General features: G+C 47.0%; 1 protein-coding gene across 1 annotated transcript in view; it reads right to left on the reverse strand.

Moving 5' to 3' along the window:
• Positions 1 to 21,995, reverse strand: part of LOC144151773 (protein qui-1) — a 733,079-nt gene extending 711,084 nt beyond the window's left edge. Inside the window, 1 exon segment of the mRNA XM_077682912.1 lies at positions 21,757 to 21,995. The gene's annotated coding sequence lies outside the window, so the exon portion shown is untranslated.

Here is a 21,995-nt window from a genome sequence, read left to right on the forward strand (position 1 = left end):
CATGAGTACGCGTGTATGCAGCCAAGCCGCCACTGAGGCTGTGGTCCACAAAACAGCATACAGACAGCCATCAAAAGCTCAGCGAAAATTATTAGCAGTTTTGCGCTTCGTTCTTGCGAATTGCCTGTTATCGTATGTGTGACAGCGAATAGACAGAAAGAAAGAAAGAAAGAAAGAAATAAGAAACGCCAAAGGCAGTGTCCCAATCCAGTGTCTAGACGCTTAGCTATAAGCTTTCCCGGCGATGGAAGCAAAGCTAGTTCCGAGCGCGAGGACGAGGGTAATTACCAACACACATGACTTACATTGTCCTGCAGTGATGATATACGCGAAGAGAAAGAAGCGAGGCAAAAATGTGCCCGAAAACTCCTAGCAGAGCCAACCGAAAGGCGTATTCATTATCTCGCCATTTGCGTTCATGCATAAAACATTTACGTGGTCTCGCCCTCTAGGGACGCACGGGTACGTATTATCGTAATACCCCAATGCGCGACACAGACGGAAGCGCAAAACACGGCGAACGCGAGCAGCAACTTTCACAACTTGGCCTAATTCGCGCTCGTTACGAAGAAGCAAACAAGGTGGGGAAAATAATGCCATGATGTTGTCATTGGGAATAAGGGCAACGACAGCGGCCCTCCATTCTCCGTATATCGGAGTTGCGGAGGAAGAGAGCCAAGCTTACTTACTTTCCCTATAGTGTCGGCACGCCGCTGGGTACGCACGTTCACTCTCGCGATCGGATCAGAGGATTACCCAAAGCGCTGATCAAAATAGTTCTTAACTGCTCATCTGCGCGGAACAAGCTGAAGTGAAACGTTAAATTGTTTGTGCGAGCCCGTAGCAGACAATTGTCTGCTTCTGGTGGTCGTAGGCGCACTTTTTACGCCGTGGTGTTCATTTTTCCTCGCACATTTATTATGCTGTCCCGTGGGGAGCATGGACCAGCTGTAGCATGAAACCCGTCACGCATTAGATAGTACAATGTTCTTGTTTTTCAGCTGCGACAGGTGGTGGTCGGGAGTGGCTTATGTTTTAGCAAAATGCCCTTTCGCCATAAGTGCTTGCTTTTTCACGGGCGGAAAAGCAGCGATCTAGGGCGGGTGTTGTCTGCCCTGATCTCTCCGGGTAGACTGGTCGAGTCGACGGAGTGCGCGCCTACTCATCGCGCGCTGCCTTAGACCCACCAGCAAATTATATTTACGGCTTCCGCCTGTCGGTGAGCCGCACAATTTCTCCAACCGTTTCTGTTTTTTCCTTCTTTCCTTATGCTATATATCTCCTCCATTCGAAACTTTCATTCGGACTGTTCCGATTGGTTGCAGCAGCCGAAGAAAGAGCTGAATAGGCTTTTGGGAGCGCCATTGCGCGAAGTGCCTCCGCCCCGATTCTTCGGGCGCTAGGAAGTGTAAGTAACTGGACGCCTCAAGAAAGGAATATCTTTTTGTGGGTTCACGTTCTCGCTGCAGCTCTCGAAAATGGACATCTGCACCCCAAAATCTAGGGCTGCAACAAAGTATCGCCGGTGCCTATTAGATTTAAAAAAAATGGCGTATAGTCTGGCTGCAGCAACTGCGAAATATCGTGCGGAAGGTTCATACATGCTTCCTCAGGAAGGAATGTCCACTACACCACCGCAAGTGCGAACTACTTTACTAGGCTTCAGAGAACGCACACAGGATTCAGAGTGTACACGGAAAGATTTCTTGCCGTCGACCGTCCTGTAGCGCTTGCGCTCTAAGTAACTGATTGATTGTTTGGTTGGTTGATTGATCGATCAATTGATTGATTGACTGATTGACTGATTGATTATTTGATTGATGGATTGATTGATTGATGGATGGATTGATTGATTGATTGATTGATTGATTGATTGATTGATTGAATGATTGATTGATTGATTGATTGATTGATTGATTGATTGATTGATTGATTGATTGACATTCCTGACTCAGCGAAGTGACTGAGTTGATTAGCCATTTTATAAGGCGGCGTCCAATGCACCTGGGCTTGTATGTGCTACTGTAGGGGAGCTTGGTTCGTGTTGCATGGGTCATCTATCTCACATTGTAGCTTAAGATGTTGGGATGAAATCGCCATCATCAGTCTTTTTCCCTCTTACTTTTCTATGTTACCATGACTAGAGCCTTGAATCGCTTGGTTAGTTCTGTGTCGAGGCTTCACGTTTGGACCAATCAACGTCAAACTCGTTGTACGTCACGCTGCGGACAGCCTGACGACGTTGGACCCTAAAGCGTAACGCTAGGCTTAACGTCAGGCAGGTGCATACCCGCGTCCTTGCCCTCCCTCTTGCTTCGCCACCAGCAGTTTGGCAGTGCCCTTAGCGGCGCTGGCGGCGTTGCTCAGGCTGTTTCTTACATCGGCCATATTCAGGGAGGTAAGGTAGAATTGTCTCCGCACTAACTGTAAAGATCGCCCCAGAAAGTGCCCTCTATATATGTATGTATGCTGCAACGTCCGGCATATTAAGACCTGAAAAAGCACTACGGCTCACGCTGCTCATGATAGAGAAGGAGATGAATTTCGCATGTGGCGTTGTGTGTGGTATGACCTGACCTACATGGACGGCATATGCGCTTCATCGTTTGAATTGACAATCCTCATCCGCTGAAAAATTGGTCACTGCAGAACCTTGACAGTGGGTGTAATTTGAAACCATTAATTAAACTGTTGATATGCACGATTACTTGAACTTTGATAACGTTCATTGTGTGTTTCTTTAAGACACCATATGTACTGTTCGATTTACGTTACGCGCCATGGGACTATGATGTTACTGCATGCTCACTTTAGCCAGTTATCAGCGTTGACGACGAGCAAGAAGTGAGGCGTAATGTCCGAGTATCACTTTTGGTGAAGTCTGAGCCCTCTGTGCACAGGTCGGTGGTTGGCCTATGATAAAACGAGGGGTACCATCGCATGATATACTTAAAGAAAATTATTCCTACAGAGAAGCTCTATGCGCCGGTGTCTGATATTATCCCGCCAACACAAAGGATACACGTACTGTTCTACTCTAGCAATGCTTGTTATAACTCCGCCGTGATGTTTAACATTTGCATGCCGCACTTCTCACATTTGCGCGCAACGAGAATGCCTGTTGCGCAGCGGCGCAAACCATGCCCATCCAGCTGAGGCGATGTGGACACGCTTTGACATGCTACAACAAGCAAGGACATGCGGAGACATCACCTGGCGCAAAGAACTTTCTACTCATGCGCGCCGGCGCACACTGGCTCGGAGCTTGTGAGCCACTGCGCTCTCTGGTCGGAGTTAACAGTTATTCCCGTGTTATTGCTCGACTAGTTCGGTTTGTCTTGTGCTGCCTGCAAACCTGTGACGGTTGGATTTGCTCTTAGAATTGTTCGTGATGCTGCGAGCAGTAGGCCAGTGCATCATGCACAGAGCACCGTAGCTGTTATTCTGCCTGTTTGAATACTCTTGTTGGAACCTTTGTCGGAACCCTGTTGGCTCTAACATCGCTGTGCTCTTCCCCTCGTCATGAATAAAACAGTTTTTTTGTGTGTGGTTCCTCGTCGTCCTCCAAGATGCGAAACCAAACGGGAAAAAAGACGAATCAGTCTCGTCATCCAACTGCCTGATAAGACGCAGTGAAGAGAGAGAGAGAGAGAGAAGAAGGAGAAGAAGAAGAAGAAGAAGAAGAAGAAGAAGAAGAAGAAGGAGAAGAAGAAGAAGAAAAAGAAGAAAGCGGTAATGTTGTTATTTACAGGTAACGCGCATAAAGACAGCCGCGTGCGTGTTCGGCTGCAGGGCGTTCCCCTTGCTTTCACACACGCAGTCGCTGAGTGACTCGAGGTGCGGGACTCGTGGGACATGCAAGCCAGCGTGCGAATGTTGACGCAATGCGGGAACATTACGACTGGGGACGATTGGCACGGAAGCAGCCCGGCCGCCAGGCTGTAGGGATTGGAACAGGGTGTCGGGAGTGCCGCCAGAGCACGCAGGCGGCCGTCGGAAGAAGCGAGGCGCGATACCCGCAGCCTCTACGACTTCACTTCCCCGAGGGAGTCGGGACTTTCGGAAGAACGTGCTGTTTCGTGGCGGCAGGCTGCTGATCACGCCCAGGGAGTTTGGGCCGGAGGTCTACTAGGGAGAGGCGAGAAAAGGGCCTGTTCTTTCGTCCCGACACGGGCCGCGTTGGGCAACAGGCGACAGGCTGGCGACGTATACGCCTGGGCCCTGGAGGCTGCGCAGGAATCGATGCGCCTGGATTTGGTGCAAGCAAGGCACTCGCCTGCCACCGAACACTGCGCGCCTGCACCTTTTTTTTGCCTCCCTTTTTCCCCTTTCAAAGCAATGCACGCGTCTCTTAACTCTACGGAGTCGCGAGGGCTAGCGGATACTGGTGACAGCCCCTATGCTTATCCGCAAACGAGCGCGCTTCTGATGGTGGATACGGCGGTTCTTGGTGATATGTTTTTTTGCAAATAAAATAACGTCTAAGCGAGGGCACTTCTTAGGGTTGTAGACAGTGGCCGATAATTTATTTTACTTATTTATTTATTTGCAAATACTGCAGCCCCCACTTGGGGCTATGGCAGGAGACAACAGAATAAGTTCGAACAGCAATTAAACAGAGCGGCGAAACAATATAACAAAAGCGCAATCACGACGAATCAGAAATGGCAACTATAAATTTCTCAAGCGGAAGGGAAGGGGTGTCACCAGACAATCCGTTCCAGTATTCGGCGGTTAAAGGGGAAAACTAAATTTGAATGTGTTAGTTCGGCAGTGGTAAGGTTTGATGTTAAGACGGTGATTGCTTCTAGTAATGGACGGCGAGGCAAATGAAATGTAGGTAACGTCAGACATGCGATAAGCTGAATGGATAAAACAGTGAAGCAGTTTCATAGAATTATTGAGTCGGCGCGTGCGTAGAGGGGTAAGTTCTAGGGATTAAAGGGCAAGGGAAGGCGAGATGTAACGGTCGTAACGATTACAAATGAATCTGAAGGGTTTTTTATAATGGGCTCAATTTTATCGATATCGCCCTGCTTTTGAGGGTTCCATACGGGGCATGCGTAGTCAAGCGCGGGCCGAATCGATGTTTCATACATTAGTAATTTAGTGCTTTTTGGGGATTGGGACAGCGTTCGTCTTAAATAACATACTTTTTTTAAAGATCGCATGCAGAAAGAGTTAACGTGTGAAGACCAAGATAGCTTGCTAGAAAGGATAACACCAAGATAATTGTATTTTGTTACTTTTCAGAGGGTAGATCCGTGAAAACAATACGTGAAGCAGGAAGGGGACTTGCTATTAGGGAAAGACATAAGCACAGATTTGTTAAAGTTAATACTCATTTGCCATGTTACACACCAATCACAATTTTTTAAATGTGATTGGTGTGATGAGATTCAGAGACGATGATGAGATTCAGAGAGTCAATGGGTTCGTACAAAACACAATCATCAGCATACAGGCGAACTTTAGAACTGACGTTACTAGGCAAATCGTTAATATATAGAAGAAACAGTAGCGGTCCGAGTACGGAACCTTGCGGAACGCCCGAACAAATACTAACAACATTTCAGTCAGCCGAGTTATAAGAAACGTATTGGGAGTGGTCAGAAAGAAAATTAGAAATCCAAGTAACTAGTTGTGGGTTGTTCAATATGGTGTTTAATTTAAATAGTAATTTAGAGTGAAGTACAGTGTCAAACGCTTTCGAAAAGTGAATCAATAGTGCGTCAACATGATTCCCAATGTCCATGTCAATGTCGTGCACAAATTCGGTTAACTGGGTCACGGTACTATAACCACGCCTGAATCCGTGTTGGTAATTAGACAATAGATTGTTAAACTCGAGAAATTCAATTATGTGTTTGTAAATAATGTGCTCTAATAGCTTGCAGGAGTGACGGGTTAGTGAAATGGGCCTATAATTGTTGAAGGCTTTCTTGTCACCAGATTTATATAAAGGTACTATTTTGCCGCTTTTCCAAGATCTGGGAACGCTACCAGATTTTAACGATTTATTGAAAATTATTGTAAGGTAGCGAGAGGTCCACAGAGAGTAGCGAACGAGAAACATGTTAGGAATACTATCGGAGTGATTACATTTTTTTGTGTCCAGATTAAGCACAAGATTTAACACGCCCTCTCCCCTGATCGATATATCGCGGATTGGAGACGTTGAATTCGAGGTGGAAAAAAGGAGGAACAACAAGATTTCCGAGTGTAAAAACAGACTGAAAAAATGAATTAAAAGTGTTGGAAATTTCCGTCGGATCATTTATTATTCTGTCGTTGATTTTGAAAGAATTCCAGGAGGCATCACGAGGCAGGACGGAGTGCCAAAATTTTCGGGGATTTTCGGATAGTAAACGCTGTAGTTGAACACGGGAAAAAGTCGTTAGCAATATTTTCCTGCTGAAGCATTAACCCCGGCGCCCTGAAGCATTAACAGACATTTATCGTGCAAAGTTAATCAGAGCTGTTGCAACGCTCCTCTTCAGGGAATTTTCTAGGGTATTTTGCGGCAGAGGCTCTGAGTTCGTACGTTTTTGCTTACAGAAACGGCAAAGAAACGATGACGCCAAACAACCGTCCTCCTTCATGCTTGTGCACTCATTTGAAGAGCCTCTGACAAAGCGACAAGGTGGACATCTGGGATAACATGTTCCTTAGGATATAGCTACGTTGGATGCCTTACGATGAGATATTTTCCTTATTTGGAATTTGTTCTAAAATGACAAAAACGCCGGGCAACTACATACACATTTGGTTAAAGACCAAAACTGGGCGTGTTGGTACATGGTCGAAACAGCAGCGAAAAAAAAGGCAAGGGCTGAAACAAGACAACAGTCCTCGTCGTCTTGTCTCCACCTGTGTATTTTTTTTCGCTGGTTTTTGGATCATAGAAATTTGGTACCTGAGTCTAGAAAAAGACACAGATGCAACATAGTGACATTAATAAATGGTTCAAAGATTTCTGACAAGTATTGATTTACAATGCGTGTTCGACTTCCTGCGTTAATTTCATTCTTTTAGGTGGTAAAGATTTCCAGCGGTACTTAACTCACCTTAAAACTGCTGTGCATGTATGCTTTAAGTGCAGATGCTGAAAATATAGCTTGAGTTGTCAGCAGTGAGAAATTGGCTCATTGCAGCCGATGCGGCAATAATAACCTCTGTGCCACGGCTCCTTTCGCTCTGAAGGTACTACTGCGACCATTTAAATGCATATTCTGTACAAGGCTCAAAAGTCCAGGAGGCATAATATTACTTCACCTCAATTCGTTCGCCTTTCCTCACGTGGAAGACTATTTTTACCACTATGAGAATGACAGGATTTTGCTAGGTGATAAGAAGGACAGCCTGGCGTCTAGAAAAAACAACAACAAATTGTCCCCATATCCGGTTCCTTTACGGCAAATGACGTCGAAAGACGATAAAATTCTGCCACCCCTACCACATAACACGCACTCGCCTCTTCCCTCCAATCCTTCACGCTTTTCACGTCACCTCTCCCTCCTCCTATGACAAATTCAATTGACGTTTGCTCAGTTTGATTCAATTTCCCCGAGTACGCATTGCTCGCGCGCCATCTGTCGTGACATTTTGTCTTCACTGCTCTTGCGACAGCTCGAGGAGACATCTTTTGCTCTAGTTTTTACCTGGTCTTTCTACGACTTAGTTTTTAGCGAGATTTTTTTTTACTTTGTTATCGCAGAAACCAATCCCACAATATATTTTAAACAACAAAACGGTGCTACAGTCACTTGTGTACTTATATTTCTCCTCAAATATGCATAGAGAATCCAGTAAACGGTTTAGAAAATCCAGTAAACACTTTACGGGTCCAGGCTACCGTTCCCCAATAAACGCTCTGACTAAATCCCCAAAAATATAGTTCATACCGCCAAGCAACTGTTCTGTAAATATACACTACAGACGTTTATGACAGAATCACCGCATAAATTTTGGCAATATATTAATTCAATAAGCACTTCAGTGGTCCCATCAGATGGCCTAGAGGACAATGTTATGCCAGCCGAATTCAATGCCTATTTTCACTCAGTCTTCACGACCGATAACGGTGTTATCAAGCCGTACATTTTCAGGCACAATGATCATGTAAGGCTACCAAATGCGCCCACCATATCAGAAGTGGGAGTACTTTCACTCCTTCTGAGCATCATCGAAAGGAAAAGCTGCGGTCCAGATAGCATTACAAATGGTTTCCTAAAACCGTACGCCGAAACGTGACTGGAAAACATCTAAAATCACCGCAATACAAAAAATCGTGTCATAAATCGTCCCCCGCTAATTCTCGCTCTCTTTCGATCACCTCTACCTGTAGCAAAATTCTCGAACACATTGGGCTTTTTTCGAACCACAATCTCCACCCAAATAAGTATGGTTTTATGTCCGGATTATCTACAGTTACTCGGCTCCTTGAAACATTGCATGATTTAGCCCTGGAAATAAATGAGCGTTCGCAAACTGTTGTAATCTTAATTGATTTTACTACGTCGTTTTACCGAGTTTCTCACGCTAAATTACTTTTCACACTTAATAATTTATTGAGGGGTGGGCTGGTTCTCCATCGGATACGCAATTATTTAACCGATCAACACCAATTTGTACAGTGCGGCAACCACCATTTCGATTTGGCTCCAGTTTTGTCAGCATTCCCCCAAGGTTCTGTATCAGCTCCTTTGTTGTTTTTAATTTTCAGCAACAACTTAGCTTACGAAGTAGATGCTCGAAAAAGGCTTTTTGCAGACGACAGCATTATCTATAACCATGTAAAGTACCCTGAAGACCAGTTGAAACTGAATCTTGTTAAAAAAGATAGCCCAGTGGTGCGCCGACTGGGAAATACCGACAATACAGTCAAAACTGTTTGCATGTACAGTTCTCGCGAATTGAAACGCGACACTGCGAGCGCGTGGCCTGCGGTACATGCAGCGCTGCCCGTGGACGCCCGTGGAAGCTAGGTGTTGCATTGTGGTATACCACGAGGATGAGAGCGTTTTAACCGTAGTCTTGCTGCTTCCGGTTGCCAATAAGCGGGGCTGTGGTTCCCCGCAGCGACAGCGGTGCGCTGCGAGCCTGGAGCGCAAAAGCGTGTTTGTGCGCCGGTGGTAGCTGCCCGGCGGTTCGCGCAGCCAATTTCGCGGCATCGTCTGCTGGCGCGCTCTTACGCGTGCCCTTCCGATGCGACACAGATAATGTGCATGTAAGGCACGGTCGCGCGTATCTGAATACAACGAGCGTCTGCACGAAGAAACAACCAACTTTATTCCATTATATGAACTAAAAAAAGAGGAGAGCCGACGAAGTGCTAATGCACCAACGTGTCTGCAAAGGCGTCTTTCCTTATTTTTTGAGTTTACATCCTGGAATAAAGTTTTGTCTTCCTTCATACAGAAGTTTTATTTATTCAGATGAGGGTGACTGTCCATTACATGAACATTACGGTGCCGCATTAGAAGGGCACGCGTAAGAAGAGCGCGCGCGCACGATGTCGCGAAATCGGCTGCGCGCACAGCCGGGCTACTACCGTCCGCGCACAAACGCGTTCCAGCGATCCAGGCTCGCAGCGCCCCGCTGTCGCTGCGAGGAACCACAGTCCCACCCATTGGCAACCGGAAGCATTAAACCTACGGTCAACACGCTCTCATCCTCACGGTATACCACAATGCAACACCTGGCTTCCACGGGCGTCCACGGGCGGCGCTGCATGTACCGGCGGCCACGCGCTCGCAGTGTCGCGTTTCAATCGGTGAGAACTGTACATTACAAACATCACTTCAAAATAATATTTCTCGTACGGAGCACGCCCTTCACGTTTTATCAAGACGGCACTGTATTTTCCCACTCACGATACCGAACTTGTGGCATACGTCACGTTCATACGGCCTCGCTTGGAATATGCAACTGTGGTCTGGTTCCCTCGCACCGCGTTTAGCATTACAACTTTGAAGAGGGTTCAACTCAAAGCACTGCGCTTTATCTACAAAAGGTATATACGCACTGACTCGCCAACTGAACCATTGCGTCGAGCAGATTTACCCACCCTTTCAAGCCGCTCACAGCTTCTTCGACTGAAGTTTCTATATCAGTTAATCCACAAATCATTGAGAATAATCCCTGATTATTTCCTGATCTTTCGCGACGCTAGACCGACAAGGCAACGACATTCTTGGGCATTGGAATAGTATTTATTTAATAACAACACTTCTAGCATTTCTTGTTTTCCACGCAGCATTCGTGTATGGAATGCACTAGGCAGTGTTATCACTCAAAAGCCAACCATTCAGGAATTTCTGAAACTTGCCGAAAAAAGTGTGCTAGGTTGCGTATCTCGATGGACGGCGTTTGAATTTACATTGTACGTAATCGGTGTGCTTTATTACTGTGTGAATTGCCTGAATAACTTGAATTTTGTCTAACGTGATGCTTGCATGTATATTGGTATCTGTATTGTTTGATTATGCATGCTTGTTTGTTTTTTTACTTGTGTAATCTTGATTATGCATAATCTGAACGTGAACCTGTAGTACTACGATAATCTTGGCGCTATACGCCTCGAGCGCGGCCTGTAGGGGCGCCACTGAAATCCCCCTAGCGGCCCGTTTCGAAAGCAGGCGCGGGAGTCCGCGCCCCGCTCCCCAGTGCCGCCGCTGCTTTTGCGGCACGTTCACGACTGAGATTTACCGTTTGTGGGCGTTTGAAATTCATGTGTGTGTGGAGCAGTCACTCTGTTCGCAAATTGGGTGTGTTTACGAGAGTGTAAATGTTTCCGACGCGATCTTAGTGCGGCATTTTCGGTCTGTATAAGCGCCAGGTGTGTGTCACAGGCCAGCGTCGCGGAACCGGCGTATGATGGAGCCGATTGTAGTTACACTGACCTGAATTTACTAGCCGTGTCTCCGTAACCACCGGTTCCTCATATGTTCATGCTACGGCTATGCACTACGATTTAAATCGGTTTTGTGCGCTTACATAATCAGCGGAGCACTCATACCTGACAGCACACCAGTTACGTTTGCCAATATTATACCTCAGAAATTGATCACCACCATTTACAAGCCAGTCTGTGTTAATTTCGGGAATATTCAACAAAAGTACGACGAACAATGCATAATTATACTCGGGGATCAGCGCACGACAGAGTCGTCTTGTCGTGAGGTGCGCGCCAGCAGACCTTCATTTGCTACATATATCGTCTGCGAGCAGCGCGGAGACGGGCTTACAATATTATCCGCGTCCGCGACTAAATGCTTCTTCGAAATATCGTCATATGGCACAGGGAGCCTGCAGAATAAACCAGAAACTGAAATCAGAGGGCCTTATCACATACCACACTCTTCCAACGACACATTTCATCGCTTGTTGAACAGCGTACCCTGTATACTTCCAAAAATGCGTCCGTCGTACGATCAGCTCTTCGTTGAAGTAGAAAACAAAAAGAAAGTGAACGCGAGATTTATGTGTGGGATTACTAAAACGTTCATTACTTGATTCCGCTCCGCATTTGTACACGGCGTCCCCCTCCTCCCCCCCCCCCCCCCCCCCCCCACCGATTTCTCGCGAAATAGCAGTGCATTTCGCGTATAGTTGGTCTAGTGAAACATACCTGGCTTAAGTTTAGACGAACGTTTTAGCATGCCAGAAGCTGCACTGTTTTTTTTTTCATTTCCGTTAGAGCTATTATGTTTCTAAATTCCGCATTGGCACAGCATTTATTTTTATGTGGTTTCATTTTCCTTGGTTCTTGCTATATGGCTTGTGTGGGCGCAAATTTAACGACGCACAGGCTTGGAATATCTTTACATTTTCGCATGGTTTATATTCTCATAAGTTATTTTCCGGGATTGGGTAATTACATCCCCGAAACATATTTTTCTGCGGCGTATATATGCGAAACGAAGCCGCATGCGTTGTCCACGCTGCAAAATGAAGCCAACCTCTCATTCTGCCAGTATCAGGTCTAAACGAGGCGTCAGTAGAATTCATTTGTGCCTGATGTTTTGGACGTGACATGGGTGATATGTTGCTGCCGTCGCCGACGGCCGGAACAGCGGCGACGAAGCGCGCAGAACCGCGTCCCCGGGTAGCTCTTGCAGGCGATCGCGTACTCTACGAAGACGCAGCTGCTTTTTAAGTGACCTAAACGTACTCTTTGCCTATAGTCGTCACCATAAAAAGTTTTGTTAGGGCGCGGAAAGGCGAAAAGAAGCGAAATAGAACCAAAACACTGCACGAGCCCCTATCAGTCACGCAGCGCAAATCCCGTCAACGCCGCGGGGAAGCGGCGGCAGGCGGCGCAGCGATCGAAAAGCTCGAGGCGTATACCTGCGCAAGCTCGCAAGTTACGCATATTTTCGGTAACTTTGAATGTATATGCTCGCTCCTGTAATAATGCTCAAGTGCTGAGCGCGAGGCCACGGCTTCGAGTCCCGGCCGTGGTGGCTGCTTTTCTGATGGAAACGGAAAGCAAAAACGCCCGTGTGTTCGATATTTCGGCGGACGTTAAATATCCTCAGGTGGTCAAAATTAATCCGGAGCCCTCCAATACGGCGCGCCTCATCGCTTGTGTATCGTCGGCGGGCTAAACCCCACAATCAATCAATAATCCTCAAGCGGTTATTGTGTAAATAAATAAATAAATAAATAAATAAATAAATAAATAAATAAATAAGACTTTTTTGTGCTTAGCGATGCTGAGATTCCGGTTGCATGCCACCAGTTTTTGTAATTTGGAACGGTCAAGCTCAGGTATACTTCTTGTTCAAGCATTTGCAACTTTTGCCCAGGTGGCTGAATCGACTGACAGATGGAGGGACAGAGAGACCAACATTTTCGCTAGAAAGCTCGTCGTCTTAAAAAAAACTGTCCTTGTTTTTTAACTATAAAAACTGTTCGAAGGCACTGCCCCTGAGCTGGCAACAGCGTGTACGGCCTCTGCTTTGCCCATACCTTGCTCGTGCATTCCCCAAGAGCGGATAGGAAATGCCCACCCCGTGGTGGGAATGCCGGCTGTAGTGAACCCCACATGATCATGCATCACTGTTGCTGGACTGACCCTCAAATCCTCGCGTGCAATTGAGGGAGGTAGGGCGGCGTTGATTTTTAATAGACGGCTTTGTTTGCTGGCTTGTTACCTTTGGTTCCTGTGGATAGGATATTCCCTTCAACAAGGGGCTTGCTAGGTTACTACCTAGGTTTACCTAGGTTACTAATTTGCTTGCTTGCTCAGCCGGGAGGCTTCTCTAAACATTTCGCGTACCGGACAACGCTTTCAGAAGGAGGTCAATTCCGTTTTCTGCCTATTATGGTAGTTTTACGTATATTTCTTTAAAGACCCAGCTTGCATACACATTTTCTTTTTCCCCTTTCCGCGACTTCATTTATCCTCTTGAGTATCGTATTTCTCATCTATGTCTCCGCATTTTTTTCTCTCTCTCCTTCCGGTACTCGCCTATCTATGCACTATTTCGAATTAAACCTGCAGTGTTAGCGAAACCTTCTGGATATCTTCCGTCAATGCCTCCGCTAAATTGCGGTGTGGAAAATGGGGGCTTCTGTATGACGGAGTTGTATCGCGTGCACGATCCTCGCCCGCTGAAATGTATCGACTTTCAGCTCTCCGGCTGGATTGGAGCGGTCGATTATTGCACAACGCATTATTTTAAACGAGAACAATACAACAAACAGATAATGTATCGACCAAAACTATTTTATTTCTGCAGGATCAAATTTTGGTCTTATTTGGTACTCGGCGCGACTATTGATCCCATTTCTGTGGCACAGAAAAATGGCCTTCAATTTTTTTTTAATGCTGGGGGAATTTTCATAATTTCTTGGGGGTGGCCTAGTGGCGAAAAATGAGCTCATGGTCTTGAACACACTGACCCGTTACGGTATTCTCTCAACTTAATGTATAAATGGGCTTGATTTGTAATTTTGTAATTTGCTTGATTGATTTGTAATTTTGCAGTAATGACTTTCACTGTTTTATGCCAGCGGTAGTGGCAATTCGATTTATAGCATAGAAGGGACAGACGCAGGGTGAGTGTACCATTACATCCCCCGTTTCTTCTTGAAACAAACAAACAAACAAACAAAAAACACGAACAAAAGCTGCTCACTTGTTTTTTTCATAATAATTAAATGTTAACGCAAAACGTTCAGTGGTTAAGGGCCACTGTATTGGCAAAATTTAATTTTTATTTGCATATGATTCATGCGAAAGCTTCAAATGGCTCACCATGAGAGAAATTTTGCTGCACCTTTTGAGATTTATCAAAACATAAAAAAACTAGGTAAATTCTTGCCCCTTCCTCACCACATAAATTGCCCTAAACGGTTTTGCAAGTTAGAAATGCGAGTGCTAGGACATAGTGGAAATAATTTTTGTCAATCAGGTTTAGAAGTAGCTTAAGAGGGTTCAACGCTGGTCGACCACTCTCGACATGTCGTAGACACTCAAGTCATGGCCCGGGGGTTAAAAAGAAGGTCCCCTTCACCCCGAGTAGTCCGAGTGGCGCTGGCTACCACCCCCAAGCACAAGAAACAAAAATACCTGAGCATAAATACCCCAGAAAGTGGAGGGGAAACTCGCCCCGCCGGTAGCGTAGTGGTTATCGCACCAGACCGGTATTCTGGAGGTCGTGGGTTCGGAACCCAGCTGGCGGACATTTTTTCTCCACTTTCTTTCAAAATTCTTTATCTGTCTCAGTGACCTACCACATCTTCCCCTTTGCTTTCCGAGGTTTTCTTGACTGCCAACTCTTATTTGAAAAATGAAAAATGAAAAATATGAAAAAGTTAATTTATTAAACAACCGATGCTTAGAGGAGGGGTTAAACATCCTGAAATATGCGCCTGGTGTAGGTGACGTGAGGCATTATTTGTGCCCGCTCATTCTGCCCTCTTCGGCATCGCTCGCGGAAGCTCGCGCAGGCCGGGCCGTTTATCTAAATCAAAAGAGGCCAGGTTTGCAAGGCGTTTTAATGAAATTTGCTTTGGGCATTTGTAAATTTGTAGGAAAATGTACTAAATTGACAAATTTGACTGAGCGGGCCATGCAGACTTCACTGTTAACACTATTACAAGCTGGACTCAGTCCCACTATGCTGGTTTCGTTACTGTCATTCAAAAAATAACGCCGCTGATTATTGTTTAAGCTGCTGGAGAGGCATTGCTCAGTGAAAGTCTAAAACGACCGCTGTTTTTTATATAAAATATAGAATAACTAAGAGGCCCTTGCTTACTAAGAGCATTATTTAAAGATTCACCGTGAGCAACATTACTTTCCCTCACGTCCAATATTCTGGGGTGACGGAAGATATCTTGCAAAAACGAATGTCGCAGTTTAAAGTGCTTGAAGTATCTTTACGACGCTTTCTGAAATTCTACCATTGCTTCAGGAATTATCTGAAAGTTGTAGTAGTATAAGCATTTATTGCCCGCACGGGACAAAAAAAAATCTATCAAGCTTATGCCTAAAACATACGGGCGTCTTGATGCGCAAAGATTGATTCCCAAAGACAAATGACATTCGCGGGAACGGCGAGGATCAATAATAGCGCGGCACACGAAGTCAACAGGGCAGAACCATCAATAAAACTCAGCAGATACTCCAATAGGTCTCTCTTTGTCTGTACTTGCCGTGCGGGCTGTATAGCCGTTAATCTGATATAATGTTTTTTTTTTTTTCACAAACAATATTGTGATGTTATTGTGGCCACAATTTAAAGCCTCGTGTCAGCCTAGTGGGTTGCATACATGTTAGCCGAAAAAGGTGGACATTTTATTCCCAATTATGCAAAATTGCCGTAGACGATTGCCCTTCTCTGTTTTCTACATAGTAAACCACATAGTTTGGCAATAAAAGTGCATTTGCCATGTCGATGGGCCACCCTATCGAAGTAGGCATGCTTAAAATGTCACGGCACAAGTTAAGCTGTTGCTCACAGCTGGTTTTGCATCGTGTGATCCGCTAGTTCAATAAACCTTTATCGGTTCACCCCATCCCTCCCACGAAGGCTCTTACAGACAGCTCCGGCCTTGCCTCACCACGCCACACCCGATGATGTATTATTGCGGTCACAATGAAAAGTACGCCGATTACGGGGAACAGCTTAAAAGTTTGCTGGAAAAATGTGGCCTCCCGAATGACATCACACCATGAAAACGTGGCGTTTCGTACTGCGTAATACATAGGACACATCAAATTTTTGTAGCCAAGTTGGGTGTCAGTCCAGCTATTCGTCAGAAGGGGCCTTTTGAACCATATGCATAGATGCGGATACATTGATTGATTGTGGGGTTTAACGCGCCGACGCAACGCAGGCGATGAGGCGCGCCGTAGTGGAGGGCTCCGGATTAATTTTGACCACCTGGGGATCTTTATCGTGCGCCGAAATCTCGTACACACGGGCGTTTTTGCTTTTAGCCTCCATCAGAAAAGCGGCCGCCGCGGCCGGGAATCGAACCCGCGACCTCGTGCTCAGCAGATGCGGATACATTCCAGAATGCATACAAGGCGTTGCAAGGGAATTGTAAAAGGGTGGGAGAGCGCCCCGGCCATATGGATGATATTTCTTCGCGTAATATGCATTACGCGACCGGACCATCGAAAAGATCCGGTCTTAGCGGCACCACTTTCGTTTATTGGGCAGCATCTTTTAATGCTGGAGTACACACGCAGGGCCATATCAGGATACCTTTCACCGAAATGCTTTGAAGCGGAATGCTAAATCAACGTACTGGTCCGCGCAGAAGTAAACGGAACACGCGAGCGGTTGCAGAATTGCATCGCGGCGCCGACTAGAAACGCTGACGGGAAGCAACGAGTGGTGTTCTGTGGGTGCGCGCGCACTGCCCCCGCCACCCTATGCGTCGCTCTGCTGGTGTGTCAGTTTTCAAGGGACAGCGCTTGGCTGTATAGTGGCGCTGGTTTGCGTTGTTTTTTGAGTTCGAAGAAGCTACATCCTTGAAAACGTGCCTTGCTGCGCGTTCTCGAGCGCAGCAATCGATGTTCCCGTCGCGGGACGCATAGTATTGGCTGCCTATCTCGCGAAATTTTTACGGGCACACACATTTTTTTTCATTTACCTTTCTTCAGAACGCTCTTGAGTTAATTACTGAGTGCCATTACACAGGAGAAAACGAAGCAGCTACGGTGCTTTAAAAGATCTCCGAAGCAGCTACGATTCCTTAAAAGAAACAAAGGACAAATCTCAGAGATCTATCCTTAGTTTTTGTTGGCTATATTCAGAAGCTACAAGTTGTTGTCGGTTTAGTTGTAACTGTATTTCAAAGGCAGCCAGATATTACTATGCCGCCAGTGAGCAGGACACCGATGGCTGCGCTGTATTTCGCGCAACAAGGCACGTATTTAAGCGCGTAGCTTCTTCGAACTCCAAAGTGGCGGATTTAGTCGCCGCTGATTGCAGCGAGCGGCAATGTAACCAACGCCATTCTACAGCCAAGTGCTTCCCCTTGAAAACTGGCACGCGCAGTTAGACACGCCGGCAGCATAGAGTTTCTCTCTATGGCCGGCAGAGCTATGATTAAGCATTATCAGATAGGGTGCACGGCGCAGTGCCCACGCATCCCTCCCCTGAACGCCGTTCGTTGCTTCCCGTCGGCGTTTATAGGCGGCGGCGCGATGCGATTCGGCCGCCGCTCCGTGCTCTGTTTACTTCTTCGCGGACCTGTACACTATCTTCGCAGAGGTGAGGATACGTTGTCCTCATTCCTGCGTATACAGGTCTCCCCATGGAGTTGTAGTGATTTTCGAAATGTGCATAACGCTGCCAGGCGTCATGTCGAATTTAATTAAATGCAGTAACTTATCTGCGATTTCAAGACTTCAATGTTTAACGGAAGGGGACAATGGCAAGAAACACCTGCTGCACTGGTGCTCCCGTTGTCAGCTTACTGTCCCGCGGCGCAACAAAAACTCCGGGTTCTCAAAAGGTGTTTCCGTTCACTTATAGATATTCCTGGTGCTGAGACCTCGGATGTCGCCGTGAGCAGAACCCACGCCGCAAACATCGATCCTCGTCATGTAATTTACCGCAAGTGACCTCTTGCACTTGATATGATTTCGACAGGCGGACTACAGGCGTTGCCCATGGGCGTAAATAAAAGAAGAGAGGGCGGGAATGCGATCTGTATATCAATATTTAATGCATTGACTCTAGTCAAGTTTGTGACGCACCTGATGGCGACGAACATGGCTGGTGGTCTTCCCGCAGTATTTATGCGTGCGAGTTCAGTGTTCTACTTGATATACTCGACGGTTTCGTGCGAACTTGTCGGGTCCCGTTGACAAGTGCTGGCGGCGGTTGGAACGCGAGATTTTGCATTGCGTATTTAAACCAATATAGCCCAGTAACGAAATTGCAGCGGCGCTAACGACGCTCGTGTGATTCCGCTCACAATAATGTGCTTCCGCTTGGTGAAACAACTTTCAATGTTACGCTTGAGCGTATATACCCTCACCTCGAAAGTTCGCGTCGTGGTTGTAGACGCTCGGCGACGAAATAGTACATAGCGCCGAGAATATCAGCGGCGAAGCTATCAGAGCGGAATAATGTGCGTAAGTGAGCTGTCTTGAAGTGGGCTGAAAGGAACAGAAATATTTAGACAAGCAATCAGATTAGGACTTAGATTATAAATAGAGATAATAATGAGATAAGCAATGATGGCAACAGTGAGAAAATGAATGATCACGCGACTTCGTCGATCGACTCTTTAGTTTCTTTGCATTTCGCCAGTTACAAGCAAGAACGGTAGTTCGATGGCGCATCGCTGACTTGTCACGACAGGCCTTTGTACCCCTACCCACAGCAGCGGAAGAAAAACAGAATACTCGCCTAATAGCACTACACTTGATGCACAAAAAATATTTTATTCACAGATCCCTCCTTGTTTACGCGCTGCTGAGCACGAGGTCGCGGGTTTGATTCCCGGCCGCGGCGGCCGCTTTTCTGATGGAAGCGAAAAGCAAAAACGCCCGTGTATACGATATTCCGGCGCACGTTAAAGATCCCCAGGCGGTCAAAATTAATCCGGAGCCCTCCATTACGGCGTGCCTCATCGCCTGCGTTGCGTCGGCGTGTTAAACCCTACAATCAATCAATCAATCAATCCTCCTTGTTTACGACGAGCCCTCCCGAGTGCACTCACTTTCCTAACGGTTGCAGGTATTCAATAATGCAAGCACCCCCTCCCCAATGCTTAGGTTGATGTGCGAATGTAAACCATTTTCACGATTTCTTAGAGCAAAGTTCCATGCTTAGCTGAATGGTCAGGGTCCTCAGCTAAACAAGGAATAATCACATAAATAAGGCCGAAAACACCAATAAACTATGCCTAAGGTGTTCCCTAATAGCGGGGCACTGATGAAAGCAAAAAAGAACATACGCGCATTTGCCGCCACACCGTTTGCGACGCGATCATAATCTCAAGAGGTAGGAGTTAGTACGTCGAGTTCCACATGGAAACACCTCAATGCAAATATTCAGCATGGGCCGACCAATGTGAACGCGCGATAAACATGACTCGTGTCAGGTGAGGAAGTTCGCTAGCTTTGAAGGCACAATGTAAAAAAAGGAACTGCACAGGACGCCACCTAGCGCTCATCCTTTGCACTTCCTTTTTTTCGCAAGTTAGTTAGAGAGCAAAGTTGTAATACAGACGTACTGGTGAACTATTTAGCACTTTCGTATTTAGTGGAAGTTATTATATTAAGGCAATTCTATTGCTCCGAATGTAAATTCAAAGATCGCCGTGATGAGATTAAAAGATAACGTTCTCTTGCAACGCACACTTCTCCCTAATCTCTTGTCTTATTGTTGTTTCAATTTAGACGCTTTCATTTTTCGTATATTGTTTTCTGCTTACTATAAAGATTTCAGGGTTAACATGCCGGCATTCCGAGCCTTGATATTAACGGAAGATCAGCTTTGTTTACTTTTGAGGTGCGGTGTTACTTGCTGTACGCGCTTTAAATACCTGCTTTCCCCTGTTCGCTTGCACCTGTTGTACTGAAGCGAAAAGAACGCACCACCCGTGCGTACTTCACCACTTATTTTCTAGCGAATAAAACGCAGCGTATTTCCGCCCTACGCGCACCCGTGTGTACATTCTGTTAGCGCACGAGGAAGTACACTAACAAGATGAGCATGCTCCAGTACGGTTTTACCACCACAGGAAGACTTGCTGTTGGTTTAAGGCAAAGCGCTACTTTGTAATCCCGAATTCAATTAAGAAACCGCTGTGCGGCGTGAGGCAGGAAGTCAAGAGGAGAGTGAGAGACCTGCCATCCTCAGCAGGGCACGAGGCGCACCCGTGATTCTGTGCAAGCCGGCACGGGGACGTCACCTGCAGAGTCAGGTAGTGTGGCCGCAGGTGGCCCAAGCCGATCGATTACCGTGCCTGGCTGAGGTCCCGCACTTGTGGCTCTGGGCCACTTGTGGAGTCCCCGTGCCGGCCGCTGCAGGAGAGGCCACGGGGCCTTGCCCTGGCGTCTCCCGGTGGCGTTCGGCCTCTTTTTCCCTCCCCAACATTCTGGCTTCTCGCCGCACTTCATCCGCTGCCACGCGTCGCTTCCCTTCTTATTCCGGCGAGGTAATTCGGGTGTAGTCAACCTTAAAGCTTACAAACGAGGTAGCTTCGAGCATTAAGCATACGTGCTGATGAAGAGCGAAAGCCAGTATATTCGCCGGAGCTACATGACACATAAATGTGGACTTGTTACCTTGGCTCACTCCGGCGAAAAGAGCAGGGAAACGAGCCTGTTTGTTGCTGAATTCACGGAACTGACATTTATTTATTGCGACGAGGTCATCACTCGAAACCTTTCTTGTGAAAAAGGACGGTCAAGTGAGTGACTCCTGCATTTTGGTTTGTTCGTGTCTACGCCGGCCCATTGGCGCAGGCGGGCTTGTCGCCGAAGCCGTGAAGATACAAATGTAACAAAGACGACTCACGAAATATTTTCCGCAGCTACCCTGCGAAAGCTAGTGAAGTCAGCAGACCTGTTGGGCACATCAGACGAGCTTTGCTAGACCTTACAAGCATTCTCACTCTGTACGAGGGAACCACTAGATATACGACTCCGCGGCACGCGACAAATGCTGAAGGATACGTCAGTCGCAAAAAAAGTTCAACGCGGCATTTCCACGTGATGGCCAATGAACCTTGTTGTTAAGGAGTCGCCGCCGGTAAAGAAAATATGAGAGCTGAACAAATTACCGCAGAGACTTTAAATTAGCTTATCCAACGTGAAAGCTGGTTGAAAGAATATCTGTAGGACAAGAGTGTTGTTCAGCAAAATTATAAAACGATGCCACAGCCCGAAGGTACAATTATGGTTGTTATCGAAAAAATACGCCATCAATATGCGGCAGCGGGTGCGCTGGTCGGCAGCTCGCGCAGTGCTCAGAGGTTGAAAGCGCACAAGTGATGCCGTTCCATAGAATTTTGCGATGAGCCCCGTTTTCTCGGCGATATCCTGATTTCTCTCGCTGCACGCGCACATGTGCACGGCAGAGAAAAAGGCGACGCAGAATCAAAACCGAGCTCCTAATTCCAACGCCGAGTTAACTGCGTCCGCGCGGTGAGCAATTACACTAAGAGCGTGGCGGCCCAAGTTCCGTCGATTATATATAGGCGGATGGTGTCCCCAGCTCGGGCGTCCCGCGGGGGTTGGGGAGAGTAGTTGCTCGGTGCCGCACTCACCGGAAGTTGGCTGCGCTGGATGCTGCGGTGTGAGCCCCTCTCGATCCGGCGACACGCGCTGCCTGCTTTTCCTTTTGGCGGTGAAAGCGCGCGCGCGCGCGCGATCTTTCAAACTGCGCGAGGGAAGAGCGCTGGTGGCGAGGCACGCCCGCGGCCTGTGCGGGAGGAGCAGCAGCGGTCGGGTGGAGCGCGACGCCGGGCGCGATCGAACTGGCCCAGCGGCTGGCGGCGGTGCAGCG

The sequence above is a fragment of the Haemaphysalis longicornis genome, unplaced genomic scaffold (genome assembly GCF_048455015.1).
Source record: "Haemaphysalis longicornis isolate Haplotype H1 unplaced genomic scaffold, Haemaphysalis longicornis Haplotype H1 scaffold_1, whole genome shotgun sequence".
NCBI classification, from domain to species: Eukaryota; Metazoa; Arthropoda; class Arachnida; order Ixodida; family Ixodidae; genus Haemaphysalis; species Haemaphysalis longicornis.